General features: G+C 47.0%; 1 pseudogene; it reads right to left on the minus strand.

Moving 5' to 3' along the window:
• Positions 1-11284: 11284 nt before the first annotated feature.
• LOC127033170 (olfactory receptor 2G3-like) lies at positions 11285-12247 on the minus strand (annotated as a pseudogene).
• Between the last annotated feature and the right edge of the window lie 10962 nt (positions 12248-23209).

The following is a 23209-nucleotide window of genomic DNA, read 5'->3' on the forward strand; positions in this document are numbered from 1 at the left end:
CAGTACTATATTCTCCTGGGGGCCCTTGCAGGGCCCAGGGCAAATTACCCCACTTGCTCCCATCCACGGGCACCCCTGGGAAAAATAAAACCTTCCACATCTCAGCACAAACCCAGTTTTGAGAAAACTTCTTTGTAATTTATCACTGGTTCTCAGCATCAGCTAGTGCTAAAAGACACTAAAGCTCATTAAAAGGGTTGGACAAATATTTTCTATCAAGACTTTTTCTGGATCGAAAACTAGGGGTTTTTTAAAAGCAGAAAAAAATCACGGACAATGTCTGCTTTCCTTCAAAATTTGTTGTGGTTTTCTTAATTGGAAAGCTGAAATTAGTCTTCCAAAACCTGAACGTGGTTTGAGGTTTCAAAAGTGTGTGGCCAAATATTTGCCTCTTGCTGTATTTGATTGTTTAAAGAAACAATAAAAAAATTCTGCTTAAAAAAAATCCAAAACTTTTGAACCACCTCAGCTTGTAACTAAACACCTGAGCCCATCCAGGCAGAGATTTTTCCAGGTTTCTGATACTCTGCTGGCTTCATCATATCAGTCTCCATAACTTTGACAAACAGAGGCTAGGGACACCATTCCTTACCCATCCTGGCTAATAGCCATTAATGGACTTAATCTCCATGAGTTTATCTGTTTCCTAGAGACTGGGTCCATGAGATCCCTCACAAACTGAAGACGGTTATTGTAGGTTTGTCTTTAGTACAGCTTATGTACATAGTCCACAAACTGAGCATTTGAACTTGTTCCAGAATCTGGGATGAGCCTACGTTGTGAAAACTGAAATGCTAAAAATAGCACATACATGTGAATGGACACAGGGTGCTAAAATTAAATTAACCCAGGGGTTCTCAAACTGGGGGTTGGGACCCCTCAGGGGGTCACTAGGTTATTACTGGGGGTCTTGAGCTGTCAGCCTCCACCTCAAACCCCGCTTTGCCTCCAGCATTTATAATAGTGTGAAATATATAAAAAAGTGTTTTCAATTTATAAGGGGGAAGGGGTCGCACTCAGAGGTTTGCTATGTGAATGGGTCACCAGGACAAAAGTTTGTGAACCACTGAATTAACCCCTCTGAAGTCTCAGGGAATGCGAGGGGTGGAGGTCTCCCTTGGTATGGTTGGAAAGGATATTGCTCTTCTCATGTGACTCCTCCCCTCAGTAGCTAATTTTAAATGAAGCTACCTTCCCATGACTTGACTCTCCCTATGGCAGTGAAATTACATATAGACTATAATTTGGCATTTGAGAAGTGAAATGGATGGTAGCCCTAATGGAAAAGCTAACAACTTGGCTCTTCTGCAAGCCCCAAACTTCTGAATGAGCTTTAGGGTAGGGAAGGCTGTTATTCCCAAACAGCCTGGCCCTGCCCCCATCCGACCCCCACCCACTTCCTGCCCCTCGACTGCCCACCCCCCTCAGAATCCCTGACCCATCCTGCTCCTTGTCCCCTCAGCGTTACCCAGAGACAGCACCCCCCCAACCACCACCCCAGGACCCCTCCCCTGCTCCCTGTCCCCTATCCACCCCTCAGATTAGTCCTGACAGACCCCCCAGAATGCCCACGATCCAACCCCCCTGTTCCCTGTCCCCTGACCACCCCCCCAACCTCTGCCCCCTCCCTTCCCTGGGACTCCCTGCCCCTTAGCCAAGCCCCTTGATCCCAGCCTCTTACCCTCGGCTCTCTCCTCATCCAGAGCCTCAGCGCGTCGCTGAACAGCTGAAGCGTGTCTCCAGTGGGGCCTGAGCTCCATCCCGCTCCGAGCCTCGTGATAAGGGGGCAGGGCTGTGAGCTCCACGCCTAGCGGAAGTAGTTGAGCTCAGCCTGGAGCTCGCATCCCCGTCTCCTCACCATGCGGGTATGAGCGGGGTGGGGCTCAGGGGCCCCGCCGGAGCCACGCTGCAGCGGTGTCCGGGGACGCTGTTCGATGCGCTGAGGCTCTAGGGGAGGGGCAGAGGTGGGGGTAAGGGGCTGGGGCGGGAGCCTCAGCTGTTCTCTTGGGGGCCCATGTGGACCCCGGGGTCCAGGGCAAATTGCCCCTCTTGGTCCTCCCTCTCAGCAGCCCTGGTCCAGTTTGGATAATGTACATGGCAGAGAGGCATTGCTGGCACATGATGGCATCTATCACATAAGTGGACGTGCAGGTGAATGAGCCCCTGATGGTGTGGCTGGGTCCTATGAGTACATATTGGGTTGCTAGAGTAGATATGGGGACAGAGATGGCAACAGGGTTTGTTATAGGGATTGGTCTCTGGGTTAGAGTTTCTGTGATGTGGTGTGTAGTTGCTGGTGAGTATTTGCTTCAGGATGGAGGCCTGTCTGTAAGCAAGGACTGGCCTGTCTCCCAAGGCCTGTAGAGTGAGGGATCATTTTCCGGGATAGGTTGTAGGTCATTGATGATGTGCTTCAGAGATCTGAGCTGGGGGCTGTGTGGGATGGGCAGTGGTGATCTGTTATTTTCCTTGTTGGGCCTGTCCTGTAGTAGGTGCAAGAGTCTAGTGGCCAGTTTGGTGGGGGGGGGGGACCCTGGGGCTCCATAAACCTCTCCAGCCGAGTTCCAGCTCCTTGGGGAGGTTTCACGGAGGCACAACCCACCTCCAGGTCTGAAATGCATAAGGGCACTGCCTGCTCCCTCCCCCCACCTATGGCCCTGTGCAATCAGGGATAACTATCGTGATCTGCACAAGGAGGAGCCTCCTACAATCACAGAGACACGGGGCCCTTCTCAGCTGTGCTTCAGAACTAGGGAAGCCCACATACAGTGTGATACTATTCTCAGGAGCCCAGAGACCCCAGGGCTGGGGTAGGATGGGGAGCAGGGACACAGGCTGGGGATCTTACCTCCTTCCATCCATTCTTCCAGCCATCCACTGTACTTCTATCCAGCTCTCTGCATCTCTCACCCACTCGCTATCTGTCTGTTCATCCATCTCTCTTTCTCTCCCTCTATATCCTTCAATCCATCTACCTTTCCCCTCCTCCATCCTGTGATCCATCCATCCCTCTGATCTTATATCCCCTCTTTATTGTTCTTTTTGATCCATCCCTCTGTCTGCCTTTCTTTCTGTCATAACAATTCACCTCTCTCTCTCTCTCCCTTTCTCATCCATCCACTCTCTCTCAATTTCTCTCTCTCTCTCCTTCCCATCTCTGGGATTTCTTTCATTCTATCACTGTAAACTCTGGGCTTCTAGGAGACCCTACCGGTTGAGAGAGGCTCAGGGTATCCCTCCCAGCCGGAGGCAACCTGCCCTCCAGGTGCTTCAGTCACACACCGACTGAGCTTGGTCCCTGGGATGAGGGGTATTCTGTGACCATGTGACTCTGGCTCTTAACATCCAGTTTGCTCCATTCCTCTCCTTTTGAGACCTGCCCCACGACCTCAGAAGAGTGTGGGGCAGCACCTACAGCCTCAGGACTTCCAGAGCCAGATGCAGATGGTGCTGACCCACAGCAGGGGGCAACATCAGCTGGCCTCCCTGACCCCGGAGACTCTTAGACATTCAGTTTCATAGCTCAGGGCTGCTTCATCCCATGCATTGGGGGCTCAGCTCATGGGAGAAGGGACTCCAGACTCTACCCTGGTGTCCAAGCATGTGAGCATCAAGCAGCAGGGATCTGGGGAGAGCAGAGCTTGAGGTGAATGGACGTGTTATTACTGGGGAGGGTCGAGGACCTGGGGAGCATGTGGGATGGTTAGCTTTGTTAGCTCTGTTCTATGGGTATGATAAAACTACCCTAACTCCCAGGGTGATGTGAGGATAAACCCATTAGAGATTGTTAGATGCACAGACAGTGTGGTGCTGAGGACCAGACAACTACCATAGATTGGTAGATTTGGTTAGGGTTGGAATCTGTCTTATCCGGGGCCCCTAATCCACAAATATATGCAGGGATATCTTTGGTTAGGGTTGTAAAGTGCTGTGTAAACCTATTGTCCCTTGAGAGGCCCTGTTCCTGCAAAGATTTATGCATATGCTTAGCTAAAGTCCCACTGCCATCAATTGGATGTGGTTTGGTAAAGGAGATTAAGACATGTAGGCAGCATAGGTCCAATTTATAAAGGGATTTACGTGGCTATAGATGTAGATGGATGCTGGGGGCCTAACTCTTACTGGAATCAGTGGGAGTTAGAAAATCCTTTGGAAAATTCTACTTGGTGCCTATCTCATATTTTGCCTTATCTGAGCTCATAATCCTCCTGAAAATCAGTGAAATTTGGGTGCATTGTTCCTTAAAGTTCTGTTGGAAACCCTAGTTCTGATTGCTGGCAGGATCAGGGTCTAAATTATTATTAGTGGTAGAGGGATTTTCTTATTCCCTCTCTGCATGTTTAGACTATTGTCCTTGTCAGTCGCACATAGTACACACAAAATATAGATTCATGTTTACAGTGGCAGTAGAATTATAGAATCATAGACATGTAGGACTAGAGGGTACTGACAGATGTGATATGGTCCATACCCCTATATAGAGACAGGAATAAGATTCCCTAGACCATACCTGACCAGTATTTGTCCAATCTGCTCTTAAAAAACTCCCAGGATGGTATGACATTCCGTGATGCAATCCAGACTAGCGAGGGGTTGTGTCACCCCTGCATTGCAACCTTGGCTGCCTCACAATGTTTTCCTGTTGTAGATTCCAACATGGGTCGCTCATGGATCAGCATGCGGGTCACACCCTGAGTGTCCGTGTGTAGCCACAGCCTGTTCCTACAACTCTTACCCTAGCAGCTTGTCCGCAAACACCAGCCACACTCTGGCTTCTACCAGCCTGGGTTACTATTTGTGGGGTGACCCCAACACATTCCTAGTCCAGAATTCTCCCCCACCTCCAAGATGTGTGTTCTGCACTGCCCAGATGTCTCCTGGACAGTTCAGATATTTTAGGTCTGTTAGGGGATAAGTATCCAGCAGTTTGCTACTTTAAATTCAGTTACTCACACAATTCAGTTTAAACACAGCAATTGCTGTCTACTTACCTTCCATTGTCTGACAACTGCAGAGGTGTTAACTGCCCACTTCATGTTTATTGCCCACTTCATTTTAAATGGACTCCTGCAACATGTTTAACCATCTGTCCTATCTTGTATTTAACTTGAACACTCTGGTTACCCTCTTCAGAGCTCTGTGAAGCTTGAAAGTTTGTCCCTTCCAGCCACATAAGTTGGGCCAATAAACAATATTATCTCATCTATCTTGTCTCTCAACTTTGTTTCTTGGCATCCAGATGTGTCACAGGGTGGACTGAGCCCTTTATGAGGGAACTACTCCCACTCACCTGTGGCTCATTAACAGCCTTGACAAGGCCTGACAGTGGACATGTGTTCCTGATAAAGAGCCAGCAGGGAAGGGAACAGGAGGTGGAAGCTGTGAAGTTGAGCTCCAGCTCAGAAGGGCTGGGAGTGGTGGCTTTATGAAGTGGTGACTGGGACAGAAGAAGAGCTTTTGTTTTCCCACTGACTGGGTGTGGGAATCAAACTTGGAGACAAAGGGTTCGCGCAATATGTTAATACTATTTAAGGCAGGGGAGTGACATCATCATAGTTCATTCTTCACTGACCCCCTGCCCAAGAAAGAAGACTGCTGGAAACACCTGGAGAGACAAAAAGACTGAACTAAGGGAGCAAGGCTGCACCCAGACTAGAGATTTGTCTAGCCTGTGAAAGGAATAAGTGGGGTTTTAAGCTAAAAACAAGTGAAGCTTGCCTTCAAGAATCTCTGCAATCTGCCTAAACAACATTTAGGTGTGAATTTGCTACACATATCCAGTTTCTTTAGTTTATTAAACTTAGATTGCGTGTTTGTTTTATTTGCTAGGTAATCTGCTTTGATCTGTTTGCTTTTCCTTATAATCACTTAAAATCCATCTTTTGTCATTAAGAAACGTGTTTAGTTCTGTCTAAGACCAGTGTGTGGAAAACATTACTTGGGGGCAATAACTGTTGCATACCTTCTTCCACATTGACAGCAGGGGCAAATTTCATAAATTTACACTGTACAGATCTCTGTGTAGCACAAGATGGTATAATTTTGGGTTTACTCTCGGGGGGCGGGGGGGGTGCACTTGCGTACTGGGCAGTTCCTTAGCTGAGCCTTCCCATGCAGAGTTGATTTCAGCGTCTGTGTGTTTCTGCAGCTGCGTGTCTCCCTACCTCTATGTGTACTGGTAAAGTGAAGTCTGAATCCTGAAGGAGGGCTTGGCAGCCTGCACAGCGGTACAGTGTAAAGAGAACCCAGGCTGGTGGGTAAGACTGACTCAGTGGTACCCCAGTTTCAAGTGGTCCCCCACAGGGGAAGGGAAACCCACATTCAGCACCCACAAGCCACAGCTGTTTGGTGCTGCAGCCAATCAACCAGTTTGGCCATGCCCTAGATCACCTAATCAGGGCTGCCTCCAAACAGCTGATTGGAGATGCCATCAAACAGCTGGTAGGCGGCACCATCAAACAACTGTTTGGCAGCTCAGGGAGGGGTTAGGGCAGACGTGGGCAAATTACAGCCTACCTGCCACATCCGCCCCATGGGACCATCCTGCCTGTCTCCTGAACTCCCAGCCGGGGATCCTAGTCCCCGCTCTCCCCTCGCTGTTTCCCTTCCCCCTCAGCCACACCACCATGTGGGCTGCGCGCTGTGCACTGGTCTGCTGCTCCTGCTGGTCAGTGTGGGGAGTGCAGCTGGCTCTGGCTGGGTATTTCGGCTGTGAGCTTCTTTTCCTGGTAAGGGGGTCGGGAGGGGGGCAATGTATAAGGGAGCGGGCGGTTATGAGGAGCAGTCAGGGAATGGGGAACAGGGAAGGTTGGGAGTGGGAGTTCCAGCAGGCCCTCCATACAGTTGCACAACCTCGATGTGGCCTTTGGGCTAAAAAGTTTGCCCACCCCTAGATTATGGGGAGGATGGAGACCAGTGAGCGACAACAGAGCAGGAGCTTTGATGGGGAGCAGATCAGGGTGGGAAAAGATGGAGTGAGAGTGGGATCTTGGGGGAGGGGTAAGAGACAGAGCAGGAAGAGAAAGAAGGAATGTTGGGCCTTGGGGCAGAGCACGGGTGGAGCTTAGTGTATGAGCCTTTACTGTGTGAGCTAAAAGTCAAATGGCACTTAGCTATGAGATGGGACAGAACATAATACCCAGAAAGCGTGTGGGTTATGCATATTTATTAACTCAGACACTCAGCCTTCACGTTGGAGAGGTCACTCAGTCTTTGTGTTGGAGAGGTGTGATCAGCAGCTACAGAGCAAAGTCAGTGAAAATGCGAATTCAACCAAGAGACATGAGAGCATAAAGTGAAGACTGAACCAAAACAGGAACTCCCTCGGATGTGCTTCAGTAACAGACTGTTGTAATTATGGGTTCAGGTCACTAGAGAGATGCACGGACCAAGATTTACAAAAATGACTCACAATTTTGGGTACCAGAGTGTTGCCAATGAAAGTCTGGCAGTGCTAGGTCTTCTCCTGAAAGGTGCAGCTCGTAGAAGAATGTGGTTACAATTAAAAAATAATTTTAAAAAGAAACATTTCTAGCCCCCATTGAGATGGAGCAAAACCATGTAATGTGACCCAAGGGCAATCTAAATATTAGAAATTTGAAGGCAAAGAAAAAAAAACTAACAGTTATAATTTACTGAAATCTCATGTTTTTAAAGATGATCTCATTATTTTTGTAGCATGACTCATGGTTTTAAAATAGTCGCTTTTCAGGAAGCCCTGGGCACCTGCCTTCGGAAAATCAGGTGCCTTTAAGGTATCTCATTTTCATCAACCAAAATCACTTGTCACTTTCTCAAACCTTAGCCATTGTTATATGCACTTTGGGGGCTGATATGATGCCCCTTGAAATCAACAGCTATCTTTCCATTAACCTTGGACAAATCCCATAGCCAAAGTGGTTCAAAATCAACAATTAGGCTGGTGGGTCCCAGATGAACACATGACATGTGGTCCAGTAAATGGAGTTTCCAACCCTCTAGAGGAGCAGAGATATGAGTGGAAGAAGGGATATTGTGTCTTCTTCTCTCGGTAGGGAGTGTTCAGTCTTGCCAGCCCAGAGCATTCCAAAAGAATATATCAGGCCCTAAAAATCAGGACATTGGCTTATAAGCAGAAGATTTGTTTTAAATAATAAATTTGCTTTTTCCCCTTTTCCTTCTCCTTTCTGAGTCTTTCAGTCATTCTGGTGTCATCTTTCCAGCTGTACTAACCAACCATAAGGGGTGAGACGGAGAGAAACTTTTTTAATGAAAGCTGACATCCTGGTGCAGTCTCAGAACTCCAAGATCTGTTCTACACTACAGGCCTATATTGGTATAAAAATCCAACCCCCTGACCAAAGTAGTTATATCAACCTAACCTCCCTGTGTAGACCGCGCTATGTCAGCAGGACAGGTTCTCCTGCCACATAGCTACTGCTTCTCAGGGTGGTGGATTAACTATGCTGAAGGGAGACTTCTCTTACATTAGTGTAGGGCGCTTCTCCCATCAAAGCTCTACAGCAGCGCAGGTGCACTGATGCAGAGTTTTAGTGTAGACATGCCCCAGGAGCTGGTGAGTTGCATGGGTTGAAAGAGGGCAGGGGACTTGTATGGCTTGGGGAGGGCAGGTTTTTCTTTGAGGTGGGAGAGGGCAAAGGCAGTTGTGAAGGGTGGAAGCGGGCAGAGGATAGAAAATTCCATATGGGCAGGGAAGATGCTACAGAACCCAAAAGAGGTACAGATGATTTCATGCCCAACTACTGCACCAGCTTGGATCCCCTGGGTGGTCGGGCTCCTCCACAGCACTTTCTGCAGAGCTCTGTGCACCTCCTTGTTCCTCAGCATGTTGATCAGGGGGTTGAGTATGGGGGTAACCAGGGTGTAGACGAGAGAGACCATTTTGCCCAGGTCCTGGGATGGGGGCTACAGGTACATGTAGATGGACTGGAAAGAGTGTAATCACCATATGATGAGACTATATCTCCTGTTTTTTCCCCAAATACAGAGCAGAAACATTTAATGAACAACTCTGTCTTTTCTGCATTATTATTGAGAAGCCTACCATTTCCATCTAGTAATGAACCAATACCATTGTCAGGATACTTCCTGCCCACCAACATATTTTAAATACCTTTTTCTTATTGTCTTTAAGTTCGCTTGTGTCCTTTGGCTTCCCTGATCAATTTTCTACAATTCCTAATTTCAGACTTATATTCTTTACTGTCAGCTTCCCGTCTTTTATTTGTTATAAAAAATAAAAAAGCCACATATTCCATTCCCACACACAGCCCTATGCCTGCCCAAGGGCACAATTGGAAGCCTGCACTAATGATTAGGTAAGGTCCCATAACACATTCCCCAGTCCATCTGTGCTGGAGCTGGATTAGAGCAAGCACCCCCATAGAAGGGAAAGATCCCATATTCCATTCCTAGTGCTCCACCCTAGGTCAGCCAATCCCCCTTCTCTCTCTCACACACACACCCTTAAAATTGTAGTAATAGATTCATAGTCTTTAAGGACAGAAAGGATGACAAGGTCCATCCAGCCTGACCTCCTGCATCCCACTTGATACCTTGTGATTGTCATTTTGTTCTGTGTTTGTATAGTGCCTAGCACAAAGGGGTCTGGTCTCCTAAGTACTTGCACAATGCAGAGAACCAGCTGCTGGTGTGCTGAGACCACTGCTAACCTTGATGACCAATCCTGTCTCATTGTTACTTTGTGCTCCTGCATCTGTCTGTATCTAGCTGTTGTCTCTTGTCTTATACTTAGATCGTCAGGTCCTTGGGGCAGTGACTGTCTCTTTGTTCTGTGTTGTTCAGCATCTGGCACAGTGGGGACCTGGTCTATGACTGGGCATCTCGGTGCTGTCAGCTTAACACAAATAATAAATACTAATATTGTGTGTGGAGATAAGTGATTACACTCACAGAGCTCTGGCCCTCTAGTTACCAAGTTGGCCAGTAGATGATGTAGCAAGAATTTACTAGAGTGAGGGATATTTGGGCAGGAATTCATTGTCTGCTCTGCTCACATAACTCATGGACTAATGCCATCTTGAGAGGGGCACTCAAATGATGGAAAACAGAGATGTGTAGGAAAGGCTGTTCACATCTTGTGAAATTGTGTTTTGAGATTTTATATCTTTTCCCATCTGGAATCAGCATGAAGGGTTGAAATCTTGAAAATTTGTATGAACTAATAATTTAAAAAAAAATTAATTTGGGTCAATTGAAATGTTTTGTTTTGTTCTGACAATTTCAAAATGTTTTGATTTTTTAAAAATCTCTAGTTACCTTTCATTTGTGTTGAACCATAAAGATGGAAATTTCCAGTTACTAACTGTCCAAATGGGAGGTTTCCACAGTTTTGAAACTTCTTTATTTTCTCAATAAATTTTGTCACTCACCGACACCCCACCCCAAAATGTTCAGGTTGGATGAATCAGCATATGCTGACAAGAGAATTTTGAGTTGAAAAATTCCCAACCAGCTGTAATGGAGGCTCCACATGGACCAAGATCAAAGCCACCTACCACCCTACTGATAGAGAAAGACTCACTCTATAGACTCTGTAACTGCTTCAAGGCATCCCACCTCTGGTTGCCATTTCATCACCTGTTGTTACATGTACAAACTGTGTATTTGGTGTATGAATGAGTCCTTATCTTTCAAATATTTTTGAAAATGCAACTCAGTAATAGTGGTGATTTCTGAGCCAGTATCAAACAAACAACTGATCTGCACCTCGGCTATAAGTACTTCAGCAGTTAGTCTCCAAATGCTATCTCACACAAGTCGATAGATATGCTGGCACTGTCTGAGCTCCTCTCAGCACTGTATGCAGACTCTTTGTCCACCAAGATCAGGACTAGGAATCCTTCTGCCACTGCTTGGCCTTCTACTGTAGATGGGCCACTCATTCCGTGCCCTGCTTGGCACAGCCCTGATCTCAGTTGCAGCCTCTTTGACACCACAACAGAAAGGAATAAGAATAATCTCTTTGGGCAGGAGAACAGGGATTGTTCCTGGAGGTCCACCAAGGACAGTCCTTGGTTGACTTCCAAAGCGGAGGGCAGGGGTGTTATGTGAGTGAGAGACGGTTTACGTGGAGTGGGAAAGGGAAGGAAGGTTGTGGGACAGATTAGGTCAGGCTTGTTCTGCAGAATGGGAGAGACCAGAGGGTTTGTGTGGGTGGAGAGGGCCGGGGTAGTGGAGAGAGCAGAAGGTTTCACATGGGCACAGAAGAGGTCAAAATAGTCATGAGAGGTAGAGATGGTTTTGTGCCAATTGCTCTCCCAGCTCAGACCCCCTGGGTGGCCATGTTTCTCCTCAGTGCCCTCTGCAGCTCCCTGTGCACGTCCTTGTTCCTCAGTGTGTAGATGAAGGGGTTCAGCATGGGGGTCACCATGGTGTAGAAGAGGGATACCATCTTGCCCAGGTGCTGGGAGTAGCTTGATGAGGCTGTAGATACATGGAAATGCCCGTGCCATAAAATAACGACACCACGACTAGGTGGGAGGCACAGGTGTTGAAGGCCTTGAGCCTGCCCTTCGCAGAGTGAATCTTCAGCACTGTGATGCTGATGTAGCCATAGGAAATCAGGATGAAGCCCAGTGGAACCAGCAGGAAAATCACTGCGCTGACGAGGAGCTTGGCCTCATTGGCAGAGGTTTCGACACATGCTAGTTTGAGCAGGGCTGGCACCTCGCAGAAGAGGTTATTGATTTGGTTCTGCCCACACTGGGGCAGCCTCGGGTCAGGATGGTCTGCAGGAGGGAGTTGCCGAAGCTGCACAACCAGTCGGTGGCTGCCAGCTGCAGGCAGAGGTGGTGGCTCATGATGGCTGTGTAGCGCAGCGGCTGGCAGACAGCGGTATAGCGGTCATAGGCCATGACAGCCAGCAGGAGGCACTTGGTGCGACCAAGCGAGAGGGAGATGTAGAGCTGGGCCACAGCCAGCCCAAGAGATGGATTTGTGGGTGATGCGGAAGTTCACCAGCATCTGGGGGCCAAAGCTGGTGGTGTAGCAGAGGTCCAGGAAAAGAAAGGTTGCTGAGGAAGAAGTACATGGGCGTGTGGAGATGGGGGTCTAGCCATGAGACCAGGATGGTGGTGGTGTTTCCAAGTAAGGTCATGGTTCTCTGGGAGATTAAAATGAGCACAAAGAGCAGCAGCTCCAACTGTGGCTGGTCAGACACACCTAGCAGGATGAATTCCCCCAAGGAGCTTTGGTTTCCATCTTCCCGTGACCCTTTGCCATACATCACCTGTAGGGGCTAGAAAGAACATGGGTGAAAAATATCCCATAGCAAGGAGATTTGTGATATTAGGTGCTAGTGCTGGGATTGACAGAGGATATTTTTGGAGTGGTAGCCTTGAGTCTTAGGAGACAGGTAAGTGTTAAGTGAATGGATTAGGGAAAGGCTGGAAACTCTAATAACCTGGGAATGACCCACCTGCAGCACTGCACACATTTATGCAAAGGTCAGGGAAATCTCTCATCTGTCTGTCTGCAGGGTTGTAGTCGGGTCCATCCCAGGATATTGGAGAGATGAAGCGGGTGAGGTAATATCTTTTATTTGACCTTTTATCAACGGTTTTCAGAACTCACAGCAGGGGCAACTTAACTGTTTCACACCAGATGGTGTCAGGGATAAATCAATGGGAACACAGCAATTCTGCCTGATGAAATATTAATACAAGTAAGCGGACACTATCTAAACCTTTAAGCTCATTTAAGCTCATACAGACATAAGCAATAGACTTAAAGCATCCCAGATATTGACCTAAAAACTGGATGGGTATTGAGTAATTAGCAACAGGTTGTCAGTGGACAGTTGCTCACCTACCAGGGAGAAAAAATGTCAAGAAAAATATCACTCTAACTGGCTTCAGAGGACTGCTCCGGAATCCACAGTATTCACTGATCTTCTATAAGTAACTTTTACAAAACACATAGGACACAATAACCTTTACAAAATCAGCAAAGAATCTTGTGGCACCTTATAGACTAACAGACATTTTGGAGCATGAGCTTTCGTGGTGAATACCCACTTCGTCACCCACGAAAGCTCATGCTCCAAAATGTCTCTTAGTCTATAAGGTGCCACAGGATTCTTTGCTGCTTTTACAGATCCAGATTAACACAGTTACCCCTCTGATACTTTACAAAATCATCACTTTTCCTATTGTTCAATAAACTTCTGTCAGAGGTGCCCAGACTCCAGGTCTTCCATCCACCAAGGTTTTCAATCTCTCTTGTTGACCTTTCTTTTGCCTCCCCCCATTCTGATTAGCAGCAACTCCCAGCTAGTTTTCACCTTGCCTCTAAAAAAGCTCTTTTCCAATTAACTCTTAACTGTCTGGTGTTCCATTTTATTATTTCACGATATCTCAATGCACAGAATATGGTTGCAATTACCTTGATTGCATTCTGGGTTATACAGATCTATCAAATCTAGGGTAACAGGCAAGCTTCCATTGGTGAGAGAGAGAAGCTTTTGAGCTCACACAGAGCATTTCTGCAGGTCTGGGAAATGTACTCAGAGTGTCACAGCTAAATGCAAAGTGAAGCAGATTTTTCAGTAGAAGCACTTAATATGTATTTCAATGGACCATTCATGGTGAAATGGTCTGTAACATGCTTCCAGTCATAGAGGGGAAAGGAGGGGGAAAAATAAGCCGGTGGGGGTGGGGTTAGTGGGATATAGATTCTGTCTCTGTTCAGTCCATGATTTTTAGTGTCCAGTAAAGTTATGAATTTAAGCTTCTAGGTTAGTCTTTTGAAGGTTTTGTGCAGGTTTTCTTTGAAGATGAGGATTGATATGTCATGAATACAATGATCACTTTGTGTCAAGTTTTCACCCACCAGTGATAGAGTATTTTGTCTTTTATCATTTTCCTGTTTGAGTTCAGTGGGATTCTGCCGGTTCCTAGAGCGGGGCGACGAAGGAGTGACAAGATTATGGCGATCAACAGATGGCTCAGGGAGTGGTGTTATAAGGAGGGCTTTGGGATGTACGGTCACTGGGACGCATTTATGGATAGACGACTGTTTGCTCAGGATGGACTTCATCTCAGCAAGGAGGGAAATAGAATTCTAGGATGGAGGCTCGCCGACCTCATCAAGAGGGCTTTAAACTAGAAAGTTGGGGGAGATGGTTGGGAAATGTTCGGGAGATCTCCACGCCAGAACATAAGTCATGGAGAGGGAAGTAAACAAAGTGAGCGGGGATACCCTTGCGGCCCCAAGATTTGATCCAAGGAGGAATAGTGGAGTAGAAACCAGAGTAACGGGTGATGCTGGTGGTAGAAAGTTTATGCACGACGGGGGAAAGAATGTCACTGACGCCAAACGCCGAAAATTAAAAGGTTTGTACACTAATGCGAGGAGCCTAGGTAACAAGATGGAGGAACTGGAGTTACTCGTGCAGGAAGTGAAGCCGGATATTATAGGGATTACCGAAACCTGGTGGAATAGTACTCATGACTGGAGCACGGGTATTGAAGGCTATGTGCTGTTCAGAAAAGACAGGAAGAAAGGCAAAGGTGGGGGAGTAGCCTTGTACATCAATGACGAAATTAAATGTAGCGAAATAAGATGCGATGGAATGGATAAGACAGAGTCCGTCTGGGCAAAAATCACGCTGGGTAAAAAAGCAACTAGAGCTTCCCCTGAGATAGTGCTTGGGGTGTGCTACAGACCGCCGGGATCGGATTGGGATATGGATAGAGACCTCTTTAATGTCTTTAATGAAGTAAACACAAAGGGGAAATGTGTGATTATGGGGGACTTCAACTTCCCGGATATAGACTGGAGGACGAGTACTTGCACGAATAATAGGGGTCAGATTTTTCTGGATGTGATAGCGGATGGATTTCTTCACCAAGTAGTTGAAGCACCTACGAGAGGGGATGCCATTTTAGACTTGGTGTTGGTGAGCAGTGAGGACCTCGTAGAAGAAATGGTGGTAGGGGACAACCTTGGTTCGAGTGATCATGAGCTGATTCAGTTCAAACTAGATGGAAGGATAAACAAATGTAGATCTGCGATTAGGGTTTTTGACTTCTCCAGGGCTAATTTTAAAGAGTTAAGGAAATTAGTTAGGGAAGTGGACTGGATGGAGGAATTAGTGGATTTAAATGTGGAGGAGGCCTGGAATTACTTTAAGTCACAGCTGCGGAGACTGTCGGAAGCCTGCATCCCGAGAAAGGGGAAAAGAACCATGGGCAGGAGTTGTAGGCCAAACTGGATGAGCAAGCAACTCAGAGAGGGGATTAGACAAAAGCAGAAAGCTTACAGGGAGTGGAAGGAAGGCAGGATCAGTAAAGAAAGCTACCTTGCTGAGGTCAGAACATGTAGGGATAAAGTGAGGAAGGCTAAAAGCCATATTGAACTGGAACTTGCAAAGGGAATCAAAACCAATAGTAAAAGGTTCTACAGCCACATAAATAAGAAGAAAACAAAGAAAGAAGAAGTGGGGCCGCTATACACTGAGGATGGAATGGAGGTTAAGGATAACCTAGGCATGGCCCAACATCTAAACAAGTACTTTGCCTCGGTTTTTAATAAGACTAGTGAGGAACCTTGCGATGATGGAGGGATGATAAACGGGAATGTGGATATGGAAGTGGATATTACTGCAACTGAGGTAGAGGCCGTACTTGAACAGCTCGATGGGACGAAGTCGGAGGGCCCGGACAATCTCCACCCGAGGATATTAAAGGAACTGGCGCGTGAAATTGCGAGCCCGTTAGCGAGAATTTTTAAGCAATCGATAAACTCGGGGGTTGTGCCGTATGACTGGAGGATTGCTAATGTAGTTCCTATTTTTAAGAAAGGGAATAAGAGTGATCCGGATAATTATAGGCCTGTTAGCTTGACGTCTGTAGTATGTAAGGTCTTCGAAAAAATTTTAAGGGAGAAAGTAGTTAATGACATAGAGGTCAATGGGAATTGTGACGAATTGCAACACGGATTTACTAAAGGTAGATCGTGCCAAACCAATCTGATCTCCTTCTTTGAGAAGGTGACGGATTACTTAGGTAAAGGAAATGCGGCAGATATAATTTACCTAGATTTCAGTAAGGCGTTCGACACGGTTCCGCACACGGAGCTGTTAGTTAAATTGGAAAAGCTGGGAGTGAATATGAAAGTTGTAAGGTGGATAAGGAACTGGTTAAAGGGGAGACTCCAGAGGGTCGTATTGAAAGGTGAACTGTCGGACTGGAAGGAGGTCACCAGTGGAGTCCCTCAAGGATCGGTTTTGGGACCGATCTTATTTAACCTTTTTATTACTGACCTTGGCACAAAGAGCGGGAATGTGCTAATAAAGTTTGCGGATGACACGAAGCTGGGGGGTATTGCTAACACGGAGAAGGACAGGGATACTATTCAGGAAGATCTGAACCACCTTGTAAACTGGAGTAATAGAAATAGGATGAAATACAATAGTGAAAAGTGCAAGGTCATGCATTTAGGAATTAATAATAAGAATTTTGGATATACGTTGGGGGCGCATCAGTTGGAAGCGACGGAGGAAGAGAAGGACCTTGGGGTACTGGTTGATAGCAGGATGACTATGAGTCGCCAATGTGATACGGCTGTTAAAAAAGCAAATGCGATTTTGGGATGCATCAGGCGGGGTATTTCCTGCAAGGATAAGGATGTGTTAGTACCGTTGTATACGGCGTTGGTGAGACCCCATCTGGAATACTGTGTGCAGTTCTGGTGTCCCATGTTCAAGAAGGATGAATTCAAACTGGAACAGGTTCAGAGACGGGCTACGAGGATGATCCAAGGAATGGAAAAACTGCCTTATGAAAGGAGACTCAAAGAGCTTGGCTTGTTTAGCCTGGCCAAAAGAAGGCTGAGGGGGGATATGCTCGCCCTATATAAATATATCAAGGGGGTTAACGTTAGGGAGGGAGAGGAATTATTTAAGTTTAGTACTAATGTAGCCACGAGGACGAATGGGTATAAACTGGATATTAGGAAGTTTAGACTTGAAATTAGACGAAGGTTTCTGACCATTAGGGGAGTGAAGTTCTGGAATAGCCTTCCGAGGGAAGTAGTAGGGGCAAAAGACTTTCCTGGCTTTAAGACAAAGCTTGATAAGTATATGGAGGGGATGTTATGATAGGATCGCTAATTTGGGCAATTGACCTTGAATTACCACCAGACAGGTCTGCTCAATGGTCTGCGGGGAGATGTTGCATGCGATGGGTACTGAGTTGCTGCGGAGAATTCCTTCTTGGGTGCTAGCTGGTGACTCTTGCCCACATGCTCAGGGTTTAGCTGATCGCCATATTTGGGGTCAGGAAGGAATTTTCCTCCAGGGCGGATTGGCAGGTGCCCTGGAGGTTTTTTCGCCTTCCCCTGCAGCGTGGGGCACGGGTCGCTTGCTGGTGGTGTCTCTGCAGCTTGAGGTCTTCAAACCATTTTTGAGGATTTCAATAACTCGGTCCTGGGATAGGGGTTGTTATAAAATTGGATGGGTGGGGTTCTGTGGCCTGCCTTGTGCAGGAGGTCAGACTAGATGATCAGATTGGTCCCTTCTGACCTACGAGTCTATGAGTCTAAGAGTATAGTGATTGTCTGGTTTCACCCACATATTTGTTGTTGGGGCACTCAGTCCACTGGAGGAGATATGCCACATGTTGTGATTGGTGTGTTTTAGAGTTATGGATCTTGAAAGCCGTGTTGTGGACGGTGTTGATCATCATAGAAATGGAAATATGGCTGCGGGTTTTGTGTCTGTTGTTCTGCTAGGATCTGGTACCACTTTCAGTTGGTGTGTTCTCCTCCGTGTGGAGCTTGCTTATGATGCTGAGCATGGTGAGCTTGGACGGTTGTTTGAACGTCAGAAGAACGGGTTCAGGATGTGGACCCTATCAAGTATGTTTTGTAAATTCATAACATTGCTAGACACTAAAATCATGGTTTTAACGGAGAAGCTGGATATATGGCTTATTATTACAATCTGTGACCCACTGAGCCTCCTTCTACAGGTTCTCCTCCCCATTTCCCTCTATGATGGGAGCCAAGTTCACTGACAATTTTACCTTGAACGATCCCTTGAAATATGTGTTAACTATTTAGCCTTCTGTTCCTCTTTGTACTTTAGCTGTGACACTCGGAGTACCCTTCCCTTCTTTGTGTCAGCTCACCCACCTTGTCTCTCTGCATTTCAAAGACAGTGGTCAATATGATACCAAACACTGTACGTATCTAGCATTCATCACATCCTCATTCAATTTCTTTTCCCCCCAGGTTGTACATTTTCAACTTTCCCCACATCCTTACTTTCATCTTCATTCCTGTTCTTCCATCTCTCTCTTCCCCTCCTCCAACTATATCAATGTCACCGAAAAGGGCTAAGAATGTTACAAATACATTGAACTCCCTGACAGAAAGATGGGCACCTACTGAGGCTCTTATACCTCCGAATAAGTACATCCATGCATGTGAGACTTGGAAGGAAGAAGTGGGGGAGAGAAATCTGAGTGAGAAAGAAGAGAGGGAGGAAGATACAGTTGGTGATGGTTGTCAGAGAGCAATGCTGTTTGGCCATTCTTTCAAAAATGGTTTGTGGCCAGAAAGATGAAGACAAGGAGTGGAGATAAGTTGAAAGGAAATGGACTCCTTAGAAGCACAGTTGAGAGGCGTTAGTTAAACTCGCTGGGTTGTTGGCTATTGTTTAAAAAAAGTTGGGATCAGCTGGGCAGAGGCTGTTGGATTGATGGAAAAACAGTATAAAAAGTGACGCTGTTAATTAATTTCTGTCCAATTTACCTGCAGTCCCACACAATGTGGTGATGGCCATGGGGTGATGGGAGGACGAATGAAATGATGACATGGGAAGAATCTAGAAGACATTAAGGTGAGTGAGTGAGATGGGAGGGGAGGATCTTATCCACAAGAATGGTCCAGAGGATAAATCCTGGCTGAGGACTTCGGAAAGCTGGCTTCAGTATCCAGCACTGACACAGAGTCACTGGGTGATTTTGGGATAGTGACTTCGACTCTCTGAGTTTGGGGTCCCATCTCTAAAGTGAGAACAATAATCTTCTTTTTCGCCCTCCATTATTCTGTCTTGCCTACTGTCATAAACAGATAGCTAAGGGTTAATGTCTCTTTCACCTGAAGCACCTGACCAGAGGACCAATCAGGAAACCGGATTTTTTCAACTTTGGGTGGAGGGAATTTTGTGTCTGAGTCTTTGTGTCTGTCTGCCTGCTTTCTCTGAGCTTTGGAGAAGCAGTTTCTACTTTCTAGTCTTCTGTTTCTCAGTGTAAGGACAAAGAGATCAGATAGTAAGTTATATGGTTTCTTTTCTTTGGTATTTGCATGAATATAAGTGCTGGAGTGTTTTGATTTGTATTCTTTTTGAATAAGGCTGTTTATTCAATATTCTTTTAAGCAATTGACCCTGTATTGTATCATCTTAATACAGAGAGAACATTTGTATGTATTTTTCTTTCTTTTTATATAAAGCTTTCTTTTAAGACCTGTTGGAGTTTTTCTTTACTTCAGGGAAATTGAGTCTGTACTCACCAGGGAATTGGTGGGAGGAAGAAATCGGGGAGATCTGTGTGTTGGATTTGCTAGCCTGATTTTGCATTCCCTCTGGGGGAATAGGAAAGTACTATTTGTTTCCAGGATTGGAAACAGAGAGGGGGAGTCCCTCTGTGTAGTTTCACAGAGCTTGTGTCTGTGTATCTCTTCAGGAGCACCTGGAGGGGGGAAGGGAAAAAGGATTATTTCCCTTTGTTGTGAGACTCAAGGGATTTGGGTCTTGGGGTCCCAGGGAAGGTTTTTCAGGGGGACCAGAGTGCCCCAAAACACTCTAATTTTTTGGGTGGTGGCAGCAGGTACCAGGTCCAAGCTGGTAACCAAGCTTGGAGGTTTTTCATGCTAACCCCCATATTTTGGACGCTAAGGTCCAAATCTGGGACTAAGGTTATGATATACTTAAATAGGGGCATGGATTGTGTGTCCCTCATTTACTGAGAATCTGTGCACAACCCAAAAGAATAGAGCGCTGATCACAGCTGGGGCAGGAGCTGCCTCTCACTGTGTGCCTGGGCAGTGACTGGCATGATGGGGACCCTACCTCTGTGGGAGCTTCTAGGTTCAACTGTAAAATAACTTGTTGGTACCCACTGAGGATCTGCTCCAGAGAGAGACTGAGGGAGGAAGAAAACTTTAGGAGGAAAGTAAGGTGGGGCAGAGGGTTGGTTAAAAAGAGAACTGCTCCTGATACTCCAGTGAGATCCACCACTGGAGATCCATGCACCCACTGGACTCCCACCAAGGATCTGTGCAGCCAGTTCAGATTGGGGCCACAGCATCTGTGCCATTGATAAGCATATGCTGGTAACAACCCTGATTTTGGAGATGTGGGAGTAAACATCCATCCATTCAAATCATCAGAATCCCCTGGTCAGTCTGTCTGCCTATCTGTCTCCATTCACTATGCTGTTCCCTTCCCCACTCCCTCACTCTGCCTATTTCAAACTCCCTCCTCCCCTGACTCACCTCCATTCACCTCCAGATCTGCTCTCCCCAGACTGCTCCTCCCTGAACAGCTCCTGGCTGTTCAGATGCTCCGATACCAGGACAGAGTCTTAGTTGCAATCCCTGTTCCTCTTCATTGAAACCCGCTTTGTGCTTGCAGAACCCGGAGATGAGGCACCCCAGGCTGAGGGGCTGAATGTCTAAGGGATTTGGGAGGAGGGGGGTAAGGAAACCAGCTAACTCTGTCCACCTGCTGTGGCAGCAGCACATCCACTTCTGGTTCTTGAAACAGAGGATGCAGGTGTCATCCCACCTGCTGCTGGGTCCTAGGGGGTCTTACTGGGAGGAGAATGGGGCAAAAGTGGTCATTGGCTGGACATGCCAAGTCAGTGTTGCATGATCATGAGATCCCCCATCTGGGCAACCAAACCTGCTCGGTGTGCGAGTGAGGGGCCTGGAGATGACCAGGAGTCTGAACTACTTGTGCCCCAGCTGGGTGCAGATGCCCAAAGCCTGTCTCAGTGGGAAGGGGCTCCTGAGAACCCAGCGACTGCAGTGCAGGGAACATTAGAGAAGCCAGAGATGAGAGAGAGAGAGTTACTGAGTGTGTGTGGGCTGACGGAGGCTAGGCATGGGTGGATAGAAATAGAGAGGGGGAGTCAGATAGAGAGAAGGATGGATGTGGAGAAAGAGAGGAAGTCAGAGGTGAATTGGTAGATAGACAGAGAAAGGCAGAGAGAAAGCTGGACAATAAAGAAAGAGAGAGATGAACAGAAGAGGAGAGCTGGATAGATGCAGAAATGTACTGCGGATGGCTAGAAGAATGGCTGGCTAGCCAGACCCCTCTACAGACGTCCTTGTGTCTCCAAGCTTACGGACATGGTATCTCTATGTGTCTGGGTGGGCCAAGGTCCGAAACATGGCCAGGAAGGCCCCCATGTCACTGAGACTGCAGGTGTCTTCTCCCACACAGCTCAGGATCTCGGTGCCAGACTTCTAAGGGCCGTATGTGGTGAGGGAGACAAACCTTTGTGGTTGTCAGAGCTGGAGAGTATGGGGAGAGTTTCCTCCCTGCATCATTCCCAAGGGGCTGGCACTCAGATGGTGATGTTTGTGGAGCCCCAGGGACCAGGGTTGACAGTTTTAACAGGGGGCTGGTAAATAACAGGTGAACCCTGATTTATACCCAGAACTTGGAAAAAAGAATTGCATCAGTGTCCAACAGCATAGAACAAATCTTTTCAACCTTCTGATACCTGCATTTACACCTGATGAATAAGTTTCTTCTACACACTACAGAAACTTGACAATGACCTTTTGCAGAAGGGCGTGGGGTACTGGAATAACTGGACAGTTATCTGGTACAGAAGGGTATGTGGTACTGCAGTAACTGGACAATGACCTGATGCAGAAGGATATGTAGTATCATTCTGGCTAGCCAAGGATCTGGTGCCAAGATATTCAGCCCCTCTCTGTGACAGAGAAAAGTCTGGGACTGGTGCCAACTGTCCCTGGCAGAGTAAGTGCCCTCATTAGGCTTCAGAATGCAATGTGCTGGGCATTGTTAGAGTCTTGGCTCCTGGCTGAAGCTAGGGAATCCAGCAATTAAGACTTATTAAAAGCATGCTATTTGTGACATGGCCTCCGATGAGTCCCCTTGTGGGGCCATTAAAAATTTTTCTGCTTCAGATTAAGAAGGGAATCGAAGTGAATCCAAAGGGAGCCAAACTCGAGCGAGCCCCATGAGCAGGAGAGTTTTTGTATTAATTTCCAGTGAACTAAGGGGGCCCAGAGATGACAGATGTTAGCATGATCCTGTCACTTATACAACACTAAGCAGTCAAACCTGGTTCAGTGTTTTGAGGACAGAGACCTCAGCCAGCTCAATCCCGCGGGGAAACCACTAGAAACTTCATGCCAAAGTCTGGAAATGTATTGAATCAGATGCACCAGAGGAAAAAGAATTTCAGCGCAATATATACATCAGTTTGAATCTGCCATTGGCATGTTCTGAGACCCGAATGTAACCCAAACTTTTCAAAAGTCCCTTTCAGAGAGGATAGCAATTAGACTCTCTTCTTTTGTCAGACCATCCTTCATAGTGGGAAAGAAAGGGTTTTAGTTCAGTTGATGGTTGTGACTGGTGGTTTTCTGTCTTTAACAAAAGAGACTGACACAAGAGATAGGATGGCATCAGGGCTGGCTTTAGGCCAATTCCACCAATTCCCCCGAATCGGGCCCCGCACCTAAGAGTGCCCCGCACCCAGTGAGAATCCCGTCCCTGGCTAGGGACACCTTTTTAATTTTACTCACCTGGCGGCGCTCTGGGTCTTTGGCAGCACTTTGGCGGTGGGTCCTTCGCTTGCTCTGGGACTTAGGTGGCAGGTCTTTGGCATGGCCCCAGCTGCAGTCTCCAGAGAAAGCCGCAAGGCTCGGGTGCACAGCCCCGGCCACAGCCTCTGACCTGGCTGCAGCCTCTGGAGGAAGCCACAGGCTGGGGCTGCAGGGTCCTTATTCCAGTCAGGCCCAACTGCAGGGCAGGGCACAGTCCTGCCTCCTCCTCCTGAATCCCTAGAAGTCATGGAGGTCCAGCAAAGCCATGGAATCCATGACTGCTGTGTCTCCATGACTAAACCATAGCCTTAACCATGAGTACATGATGGCCGTCTTCAAATACTTGAAAGGATGCCATAAAAAAGATGGAGAA

This window comes from Gopherus flavomarginatus, chromosome 12 (assembly GCF_025201925.1).
Source record: "Gopherus flavomarginatus isolate rGopFla2 chromosome 12, rGopFla2.mat.asm, whole genome shotgun sequence".
In the NCBI taxonomy this organism is placed as follows: Eukaryota; Metazoa; Chordata; order Testudines; family Testudinidae; genus Gopherus; species Gopherus flavomarginatus.